Raw genomic sequence first — 11,136 nt, forward strand, 5'->3', positions numbered from 1 at the left:
GGCCAGGCTGGTCTTGAACTCCTGACTTTGTGATTCGCCTGCCTCAGCCTCCCAAAGTGCTGGGATTACAGGTGTGAGCCACCGCGTCCAGCCATGTTTTTCTTTATTTACAGGCACACCTCATTTTATTGTGCTTTGCTTTATTGCACTTTGCAGATACTGTTTTTTTTACAAATTGAAGTTTTGTGGCAACCCAGCATTGAGTGTGTCTATTGGCACTACTTTTCCAACAGCATGTGTCACTGTGTCCCATTGTGGTGATTCTCACAACACTTCACAATTTATCATGACTAGTATGACTATTATCTGTCATGGCTGTCTTTGCTCGCTGATCTTTGATGTTACTATTGTAATTGTTTTGGGGTGCACTCATATGAGATGACAGACTTAATTGATCAATGTTGTGTGTGTTCTGACTGCTCTGTGGGCAATCTTCAAAGAAGGAAATACAAAATTTACTTATTCTAAATCCACAGTATTGAAAAACACAAAAGTATGGTTAACTCTCAACATTCTACCCCAGTAAGGTATTCAGGAATATGTAGAACTAATTGTGACATTGTGAAATACGTATTTGGTCTTCCTCCCCCTCTCCTGGTATACAGCTCCTGAAATCCTTGGACTCTTCAAAGTGATAAATGCCTTTCTGTAGCTTCAGGATGGGGGCTGTCCCTGGAAAAACCAAGGCAGGATTAGAGAGTTGGGACTTTCAACGCCACCTCCCCATCCCCGGGGAGGGGAAAAGGGCTGAAGGTTAAGTTGATCAGCAATGGCCAATGGTTTAATCACTCACACCTACTTAATGAAGCCTCCATACAAACCCAAAAGGACTGGGTTCAGGGAGATTCTGGATTGCTGAACTCGTGGAGGTTCCTGTAGGCTGGTATGCCATGGAAGCTCCATGTCGCTTTCCCCATACTTCACCCTATGCATCTTTTCTTCTGTGTCCTTTGTAATATCCTTTTTTTTTTTTTTTGAGACGGAGTCTCGCTCTGTCGCCCAGGCTGGAGTGCAGTGGCCGGACCTCAGCTCACTGCAAGCTCCGCCTCCCGGGTTTACGCCATTCTCCTGCCTCAGCCTCCCAAGTAGCTGGGACTACAGGCGCCCGCCACCTCACCCGGCTATTTTTTTGTATTTTTTAGTAGAGACGGGGTTTCACCGTGTTAGCCAGGATGGTCTCGATCTCCTGACCTCGTGATCCGCCCGTCTCGGCCTCCCAAAGTGCTGGGATTACAGGCTTGAGCCACCGCGCCCGGCCTGTAATATCCTTTATAATAAACCAGTAAACATGTTTCCCTGGGTTCTGTGAGCTGCTCTAGCAAATCAATCAAAGCCAAGGAGGGGGTCATGGGAATCCCGATTTAGAGCCAGACTGGAAGCACAGGTCACAACCTAGGACTTTTGATGAGCATCAGAAGTACGGTGGGTGGCCTTATGGGGCTGGAGCCTCAACCTGTGTAATCTGAGGCCATCTCTAGGTAGACAGTGTCAGAATTGAACTAGAGGACACCCAGCTGACGTCTACTGCAGAATTAATTGCTTGTTTGCGGGGGAAAAATCCCTGTACATCTGGCGTCAGAATGGTGTTGTGAGGGTAGAGTGGGAGACAACTGAGTTTGTTTTTTTGACTCACCAGCATTTGTTATACTAATTCCATCATATAACCTTCCTAATTATGCTAGTCTACTAAAATTAGTTAACATCTTTTGAGTATATTTTGTCTGAGAATGAACGGAGGTGATGATACGGTTTGGATATTTCTTTCCCTCCAAATCTCACATTAAATGGTTACCTCCAGTGTTGGAAGTGGGCCTGGTGGGAGGTGTTTGGATCATGGGGGTGGATTCTTCATGAGTGGCTTAGCACCATCCCCTTGGTGATCAGTGAGTTCTTGCTTTGAGTTTACATGAGATCAGGTTATTTAGAAGTGTGTGGTGCCTCCCCCAAGCCTTGTTCCCATGCTAACCACGTGGTGCCTGCTCCCTGTCACCTTAAACCAGGATTGGAAGCCCCCTGAGGCCCTCACCAGAAGCAGATGCTGGAGCCAGGCTGGCGTAGCCTGCAGAACCATAAGCCAATTAAACCTCTTATCTTTGTAAATTACCCAGCCTCAGGTATTTCTTTATGGTGACACAGAAATGGCTGAACACAGGTGACCTACAATTTATTGTGAATAATCCCATATTGATAATTATTAGGTTGGTGCAAAAGCAATTGTGGTTTTTGCCATTAAAAGTAATGTAAAAAGGGTTGGGCACGGTGGCTCATGCCTGTAATCCCAGCACTTTGGGAGGCTGACGGGGGTGGATCACCTGAAGTCAGGAGTTTGAAATCAGCCTGGCCAACATGGAGAAGCCCTGTCTCTACTAAAAATACAAAAAATTAGCCAGGCATGGTGGCGCGCGTCTGTAATCCCAGCTACTCAGGAGGCTGAGGCAGGAGAATCAGTTGAATCCAGGAGGCGGAAGTTGCAGTGAGCCAATATTATGCCACTCTACTCCAGCCTGGGCAACAAGAGCGAAACTCCATTTCAAAAAAAAAAAAGGAATGTAAAAAGTAATAAAAGTAGCACTTTTAAGTCAACTTTAACTCTCAGATTCATAAAGCTGGGAATAATATTAAAGCTTATTTAAATTCAACTCCTTAATTTTATAGACAAGGCCTCTAAGGCCCAGGAAGACTGAGCCTACTTTGTGCAAGGTCACTAAACAAATCATTGTGTCTGGGCATAGAACCCACATTGTTCTATCTCTTCATTGGTAAAGTATGCCTGACAATAATTTTACACAGGAATAATACTTAAAATGTTTATTTCATAAGCACTGTTATTTGCTGCTATGAAACTTCCTATAAATGGTTCTTTTTTTGCTTTCCATGTAAACATGCCCTTATTATGTATGTAAAGATGAGCTTAGAGTTGGGCTGGAAAGCCAGACTTCCTTCCACACAGCAGGAAGAAACGGGAACTGGCATCCTCTATTTCAAATCTCGACTTCTGTTTTGACAGGTAATAATGTTGCCAGATGCCGGGGGTTCAGGCCAGGTCTGGTTGTCACTGTACAGAAAGCCAATCACTGAGACGATGAGTATTACTGGGGAAGAAAGGCTTTAATGCAGGTGACGTCAGCTGGGACACGGGAAACCAGTCTCAAATCTGTCTCCCTAACCAACTGAAGTTAGGGGTTTATATAGCAGGGAGTGAGGGAGAGGTAAAGAAGGGGCATTGGTCAATAGGCAGCAGGTGCATCTCATGACCGAATGCCATCATCTGAAAAGTTTCAGTTCCCTGATACTATCTGGGAGGCCTGATGGTCGGTTTCCTGAGAAAGAAACTCAGAAAAAACAAATGTAAGCCCCTCAGGCTTCAGCTATATGGGCAAATCAAGCCGGGTTCAGCAACTCTGTAGGTAGAGAAATCAGCAATGGTAAATTATGATAAGAGCAAACATGGTGAGATGTAGAATGTTCTCAATTAACCCGTTAATTCCTCTTAAATTTTTTGGAAACACATGCTGCTGACCAGGAAAGGTAGAGAACTTTGATTAGTTTTCCTTACATAACAACGTATGTTCCCTGTGCAACAAGCCTAGAATCCCAGGATAATTTTTGAAAGTTTAGCAGTTATGTTTTAAGAGAAAGAGTTCAAATGTTCAATATCAAGGCAACATGCCAAAAGGTTGCAAACATGTAGCAAACATGCCAAAAGGTTGTATAATAGAATTCTGCCTCCCATGATGAAGAAGATTCTTAGAACCACCTGGAGGCTGTTTTAAATTATACACACACCCATCACCCTGGGACTGACCGTTCTATAATAGATTTTATTTTATCCCTGCGGGGATAGGGAAGGGTGCCATCCCAAAAGCCACCACAAGGCGGCACCCTGCAGGACATCGCGGCTCTCCCTGGGCAGGAGCTGTCTCTTCCTCAACCTGCCAGCCCCAGAGCCCCACCTCCCGCCTTTTTTTTTTTTTTTTTTAACAAATGCCCTTTAATTTCTTGAAATGAGAATCACTACTTGTAGTTGTCACTCCCCTAACCATATATTTTAAAAAACTGTTATACTTCTCTAATGGTAATACAAAAAAGAAATAATAAGAAAGCAACTTATAACAAAATAATATCTATTTCAATATATAAAGCTTAGGTACAGATATACTACAAAATATATAATAAAGTAGTCAGATGCTCTACATAGAAGCAACTGCTAAAACACAGACAAATACAGGTGGGTTCTATTCATGACTCCAGTCCCTTGAGTGGCACAGACTCAATGAAATGATCAAAGATAAAAAATGCATTGAAAATCTCCAAATAAAATAGTCTTTATTTTATTTGTATTTTTTCTTTTTTGAGACAAAGTCTCCCTCTCTCACCCAGGCTGGAGTGCAGTGGTGCGATCTCAGCTCACTGCAACCTCCACCTCCTGGGTTCAAGTGACTCTCCTGCCTCACCCTCCCAAGTAGCTGGAAGTACAGGCATGTACCACCGTGTCCGGCTACTTTGTTGTATTTTCAATAGAGACAGGGTTTCACCATGTTGGGCAGGCTGGTCTCAAACTCCTGACCTCAAATGATCCGCTGGCCTCGGCCTCCCAAAGTGCTGGGATTACAGGCGTGAGCCACTGTGCCGGGTCCAGTCTTGAGTTCTATTGTGGTTTCATTCCTAAAAAGAAATTTAGCTGATATTAAAACAGCCCTAAAAACATACCGCTTTAGTATACATATATCAAAATAACACGGTGCACTCTGTCAATGTAATTATGATTTGTCAATTTAAAGTTATATTAATTTTTAAAAAATGTTTTAAAAGCTTAAAAAATACTGCTTTATATGTAAAAGTATTGCGTTTGGCCGGGCGTGGTGGCTCAAGCCTGTAATCCCAGCACTTTGGGAGGCCGAGACGGGCGGATCACAAGGTCAGGAGATCGAGACCATCCTGGCTAATACGGTGAAACCCCGTCTCTACTAAAAAATACAAAAAACTAGCCAGGCGAGGTGGCGGGCGCCTGTAGTCCCAGCTACTCGGGAGGCTGAGACAGGAGAATGGCGTGAACCCGGGAGGCGGAGCTTGCAGTGAGCTGAGAGCCGGCCACTGCACTCCAGCCTGGGCGGCAGAGCAAGACTCCGTCTCAAAAAAAAAAAAAAAAAGTATTGAGTTTATGTGTAAAACATGTACTTCTAGCCTTAGATAATGATACACAGATTTTTTTTACACACCTGAATGTTTCAGGGGACACTTAGAAGTCCTATAGTAGGAGAGATGACTCTTTTTTTTTTTTTTTTTGAGATGGAGTCTCACTCCATCGCCCAGGCTAGAGTGCAGTGGTGAGATCTCAGCTCACTGCAACCTCTGCCTCCCGGGTTCAAGCGATTCTCCCACCTCAGCCTCCTGAGTAGCTGGGATACCAGGCACATGCCACCACGCCCGGCTAATTTTTGTATTTTTAGTAGAGACACGGTTTCATCATGTTGGCCAGGCTGATCTCAAACTCCTGGACTCAAGTGATCCACCACCTCAGCCACCCAAAGTGCTGGGATTACAGGTGTGAGCCACCTCATCCCGCCTGGGACGACCCTTCTCTGGGCACATTGCAAGATACCTGGCTACCCTGACTACTCCCCTGCCCTCACTTAAATGCCAGTAGCACCCTCCAATCCAGTTGTTGTGACAACAGAAAACACCGCAATATACGTCTAGAATGCTCCCCATGGGTGCACTCTACGCCCCTGTGAAGAAGCACTGGTCAGGAGGGAAAGGGCCTCCTTACGCCTTCAGCTCTCTGCTTCCTCTGGTTCTCACGTCACAGGGAGACTCTCCTGTTCTCCCAGCAGACTCTAGGGCATGCTAGGTTGGGACTCTCTAGTTCAGGTTTAAGTGAGCAAATATCCATCACCCAGCATCTCACATGCATAGAGGTGGGTCATCCCGCACAGTATCAGAAGGAGTTTTGAACAGAAATAGGAAGAACGCAAACGACAAGCCATGTGACACTTGGACCTGTGTAGAAACAATAACACATGTGCCTGTGGTCCCAGCTACTGGGGAAGCTGAGCTGAGAGGATCACTGGAGCCCAGGAGTTGGCATCTGCAGTGAGCTATGATTGCAAATTCCACTCCAGCCTGGGTGACCAAGCAAAACCTCGTCTTTTTTAAAAAAGAAAGAAGGAAGAGAGAAAAAAGAAACACTAACACAGTGTTTTTCAATGGGAAGTAAGATAATTACTTGCATCAAAAGTATTTGTTGAGGCCGGGCGCGGTGGCTCAAGCCTGTAATCCCAGCACTTGGGGAGGCCGAGACGGGCGGATCACGAGGTCAGGAGATCGAGACCATCCTGGCTAACACTGTGAAACCCCGTCTCTACTAAAAATACAAAAAAAACTAGCCGGGCGAGGTGGCGGGCGCCTGTAGTCCCAGCTACTGGGGAGGCTGAGGCAGGAGAATGGTGTAAACCTGGGAGGCGGAGCTTGCAGTGAGCTGAGATCCGGCCACTGCACTCCAGTCCGGGCGACAGAGCGAGACGCCGCCTCAAAAAAAAAAAAGTATTTGTTAAAAATACAGCCTTCTGGCCGGGCATAGTGGCTCACCCCTGTAATCCCAGCACTCTGGGAGTCCGAGGTGGGCGGATCATTTAAGATCAGGAGTTGGAGACCAGCCTGCCCAACATGGCGAAATCCCATCTCTACTGAAAATACACAAAATGAGCTGGGCGTGGTGGCAGGACCCTGTAACCTCAGCTACTCAGGAGTCTGAGGCAGGAGAGTCGCTTGAGTCCAGAAGGCAGAGGTTGCAGTGAGCCAAGATCACGCCACTGCACTTTAGCCTGGGTGACAGAGCAAGATTCCACCTCAAAATAATAATAATAATAATACAACTTTCCAGGCTAATATCTCTTAAATCAGATCCCTGGGGATATGGCCAGATAATCTGCATTTTTAACAGTCTCACCAGGAGATTTTAATGTCCTCAAGCTTTAAGAGCCTCTTAAGTTATTATCATTGTCACCACCAACACCACGCACAGCTGCCAATGTGGACATGAAGTCTTTTTCAGGTCCCATGTGGCATTTTGGCAGTCACCCCTGCAAAGAGAGCTGGGAGGTCCCCACAGACCCTAGTGTCGGATGCAGACTCCAGCTTCAGCCTTGGCGGTTGGTGGGGAGGCGGGGGGATCAGGCATCAGGTTGTCCCTTTTTAAAGGTAACTTTCCTGCAGTGCCAAAAAAAGCCACTCACTCCGAAAAATTCCCTCTTCTTTCCACTCTTTTCAAAGAGGATGATTTCTCATGACTTCAACCAGGAATGCTTTCATATTTTAAATGTGCCTTTCTGTTAAAATAAGGGGAAAAACTGGAAGATACATATATGCCTGGGTTTGGACAATGTATTTAAAGGTATAGAAATTCTGCATATAATTCTGCCTGGGAGTATACAGTGAAGTATAGTCCTGAGTAAGTCACTTTTTTTTTTTTTTTGTCTATGAGTCAAGCCAAGTAAAAAAAGAATTCATTTCTCTTTATATAACTGTATAGATACAGAATAGATCTCTAACTCTGTGAGTGAGAGTTTGGAATCTGAGTGAAAAATCTGGTTTGCTCATATTTTAAGAGTTTTAAGATTATTTTTCACTGGCGTTAAATAATGATGATGATGACATTGATAATAATATCTTACCCAAGGCCACACAGACAGCAAATGACTTGGGCAGGATTTGAACCCAGATTTACCTAGTGTCAAAGTCTCAGGTCTTGTCACCACACCACACCGTCCTCGGACAGAGAGGTTTCACGTGAACACAGCCACACAAACATTACTCATCACGCCACTGCTGCACGCAGCTCCCTACGACGGTACTTGGGCCTCTGCAGAGGAATGAGATGATGGGGCCCCGGGCCTTGTGCCAGCATTTACAACGCAGGGTTGCAATGCAGGGAATCAGCCACAGTGAAGCAACCCGGAGATCTGCAAGCCCAGGAAGCCACTACCACCCTGGACACGAGGCAGCGGAGGACGAACAGCTACCAGGAGGAGCAGGCCATCCAGTGATGGCTGGAACCTCAGAAACCCACTCCTCATGGAGACCCAGCCACTGCCGGAGAAGCCGCCTGCAGTAAAGAGGGTAAGACATAACCTGGTTTCTTCCTTCTGGGTCCACTCCCACCTCCTGACAGCACCTCCACTGGCCAAACCCAGTCAGCAAACCCAGCGGCCTGGAAATCCACGCTTCCGCTCACCGCAGAGTAGCGCAAGGGCAAGACTGGATCTGAGGGCACACAGATGAAAACAGGCATGCCCATGCTGGGTTTTGTTATTTCACGGAATAAGCACTTTACAGTTCCCTTAAATAGTAAATCCCCTATTACCTTTAGATTCATTTGATTTAACAGAAAAAGAATTTAAAATCACGTGTTTCCTTTCTTTGCTCCCTCCTTTCCTCCCGCCCTTCCTTCCTTCTTCCCATTTTTTTGAGACAGGGTTTCACTCCCATCACGCAGGCTGTAGTGCAGTGGCGTGATCATGGCTCACTGCAACCTCCCCTCCTGGGCTTGAGGGAGCCTCCCGCCTCAGCCTCCCAAGTAGCTGGGACTACAGGTGTGCGCCACCATGCCCAGCTTATTTTTGCTTTTTTCTTTTTTGGTAGAGACAGGATTTTGCCATGTTGCCCAGGCTTATCTCAAACTCCTGAGCTCAAGCTATCTGCCCACCTTGGCCTCCCAAGATGCTGGGATTACAGGCGTGAGACACCACACCTGGGCTAGTTTTTCTTTTCTTTTCTCTTTTTTTTTTGAGTGACTTTAAAAACATCTATTATGCAAGCAGGTATCTCTTTATAGCTGTAACTCACTGACTACTGGAAAACAAAGAAAGCATTATTGGCCGGGGTGGGTGGTGCATGCCTGTAGTCCCAGCTACTTGGGAGGCTGAGGTGGGAGGATGGCTTAAGCCCAGGAAGTTTGACTTCAGTCTGGGCAACATAGCAAGACCCCATCTCTTTAAAAAAAAAAAAAAAAGGAAGAAAGAAAAGGGAAAGCATTGATTGAATACTTCCTTACAAAGGGCTAGTAGTCCCGTTTGCCGGGCAAATAATAAGTAATAAGGAAGATGAATTTTATCTGACTTATTACCTGAAAGAAAGAGAAGCTGGCTGCAAATCCTACGGTCATCAAGCTACTGTCTTTGGAAGACTAACGTATTGAAACATTCTTGGGGGGCCCTTTCTTTGAGTGTATTTGGTGTGAGAAGCTGGCAAGCTTGTGCTGAGAGTCCTGGCCGTAATTCTTCGGAAATGTGAGGGTGTGGGAGGCTTCAGGGTCTCCGGAGGAAGTTCTAGGCAGAGGTCGGGTGTGCTCTGGCCGGACCGCGAGCCCCCTCCCACGGAAGGGCAGAGCTAGAGCGCCCCTTGGGGACAGCCGGCCCGGCGCGCGGGGTGCCCGACACCTCTCAAGCCTTTCGGGCTGTGCGGTCATCCACGCCCACCGCGGAGCCAACAGTGTCCTTCTCCCAACGCTGGAGAAACGGCTAGGGCATTAGCCTCAGAGGAGATTAAGGAATTGGATTTCGTAGACATTGGATTTCCTGCGTGCTGTCTCACATTCAGAGGCATTCCCAGAAAAACGACGCACACAGACCACGACAGCAGCGGAGCGGGCGAGGTCTCAGCGTCTCCAGAGCTCAGCCAGGGCAAGGCAGGACGACTTCGGGGCAGGGCTCTCCTGACTTACAGGATTACAAAAAAAGGGTTCATCCTGCATTTTTTGAAGGAGATGGCTAAGTAGGGTAACTCTGTGGTTAAGATCACAGACTTTGGAGTCGATTTTTTCCTCTTTTTTTTGTGAGTCGCCCCCCCCCCTTTTCTGTCCCTGCTCCCTCGGCCCCCTCACCGCGCATACTGCCACAGCCACTCGCAGCTCCCATGGCCCACCTCCCTCTCCTCCAGGCTGCTGCCCCCGGGGTCTTTCTGAGCACATCAGATCATCTTGCTCAGAACTGCCCTGGCTACCGCCTCTAGTTGAATGCCTAACGGCCTTGGTAGGATATTCGGTGCCACACACCCTCCAGTCTCCCCTCTAATCCCTAACCCACCTGCCTCCCCGCCTAGGGGCCCTGCTCTCTGCAGGCTCTACTGTGTCCTGGGCCCTCAGCTGCCAGACCAACCCGTCCTTCCAGGAAAATGCAAGCCTCCCCAGGCGGGGTTACGCTCCCGCCCTCCACCTTGTAATTATTACCTGACCCTCTGTCTCCTGCAACGCCAGGGCTAGAGGACAGGCTATGGACACTGGCCAACATCCAACGCCTGGGACATAAACTGCACCAAATGGGATGTGAACTGCACTTTACAGTTTGCACGGTGTGTTCTGGTATTTGCTCAATCGTCACACACACTCAGGTGGCAGTACGTCTTAATGATGCAGGCGAGGGTACTGGGGCTCAGAAAGGTCTAGTGCCTTCAAGAGGTAGAACCGGTGCCCGGGCTCCGGGCTCTCTAAGTGGAAAGCCTGCAGGACTCGGAATCCTGAGGACCTGGGTTTTAGCCCGCTCAGCCAGGGACTGGGTGAGGCATCGCAGGCAAGTGACTTCACCTCCCTGCGCCGGTACCCTAGTCTTTACCGAAGACAGCAATTCCAATCCGGGACTGTGGTGAGGTTTAAATAAAACAATGCCCAGTAAGTGGCCAGCAGGCCTGGCTCGCAGCCGGAACTAGAAATGAGAGTTCCCTTTCTGACCCCCAGCTTGGCAAGGGCTTCTCCTGTGTGGGCAGCAGCTCCTCCTCTTCTGAGCTCCCGAGGCCACAGGGGTGCCAACTGTGGAGCGCCCGCCGTGCCGTTTTGACGCGAGAGCTGTGTCTGGTACCAGCGATCCTTAAAGGAGCTCGGGGACCAGGGGCACAGCTTAGAGAGGACAGCGGGGGAGGGGACGGGCCTCGGGGAGGCGGGCGGCGGATGGAGGGTCACGAGGGGGGCGTTGTCAGCCGCGGCACATGCCTTCCCCAAGTGGCCGGTGCCGCCCCTTGCCCCCACTGCACCTCCGCCTCTTCCCTTCCTCCCTAGCTCCTGGCAGCGTCTCTTGGGCCTCAAAAAGCAAGGAGGGTCCCCGGGCGGCGAGGGCGCGTGGACCCAGCCTGCGCCTGCTCCCAAGG

At 48.2% G+C, this 11,136-nt stretch overlaps 1 long non-coding RNA gene across 1 annotated transcript in view; it reads right to left on the reverse strand.

Annotated features, from left to right (window-relative positions):
- Positions 1-2,793: 2,793 nt before the first annotated feature.
- LOC105507890 overlaps positions 2,794-11,136 on the reverse strand; it is a 10,829-nt gene continuing 2,486 nt past the window's right edge. Inside the window, exon 2 of the long non-coding RNA XR_001001173.1 lies at positions 2,794-3,055. This is a non-coding gene — a long non-coding RNA (uncharacterized LOC105507890). The remainder of the gene's footprint in view (positions 3,056-11,136) is intronic.

Source organism: Colobus angolensis, unplaced genomic scaffold (genome assembly GCF_000951035.1).
Source record: "Colobus angolensis palliatus isolate OR3802 unplaced genomic scaffold, Cang.pa_1.0 Scaffold155, whole genome shotgun sequence".
Lineage (NCBI taxonomy): Eukaryota > Metazoa > Chordata > Mammalia > Primates > Cercopithecidae > Colobus > Colobus angolensis.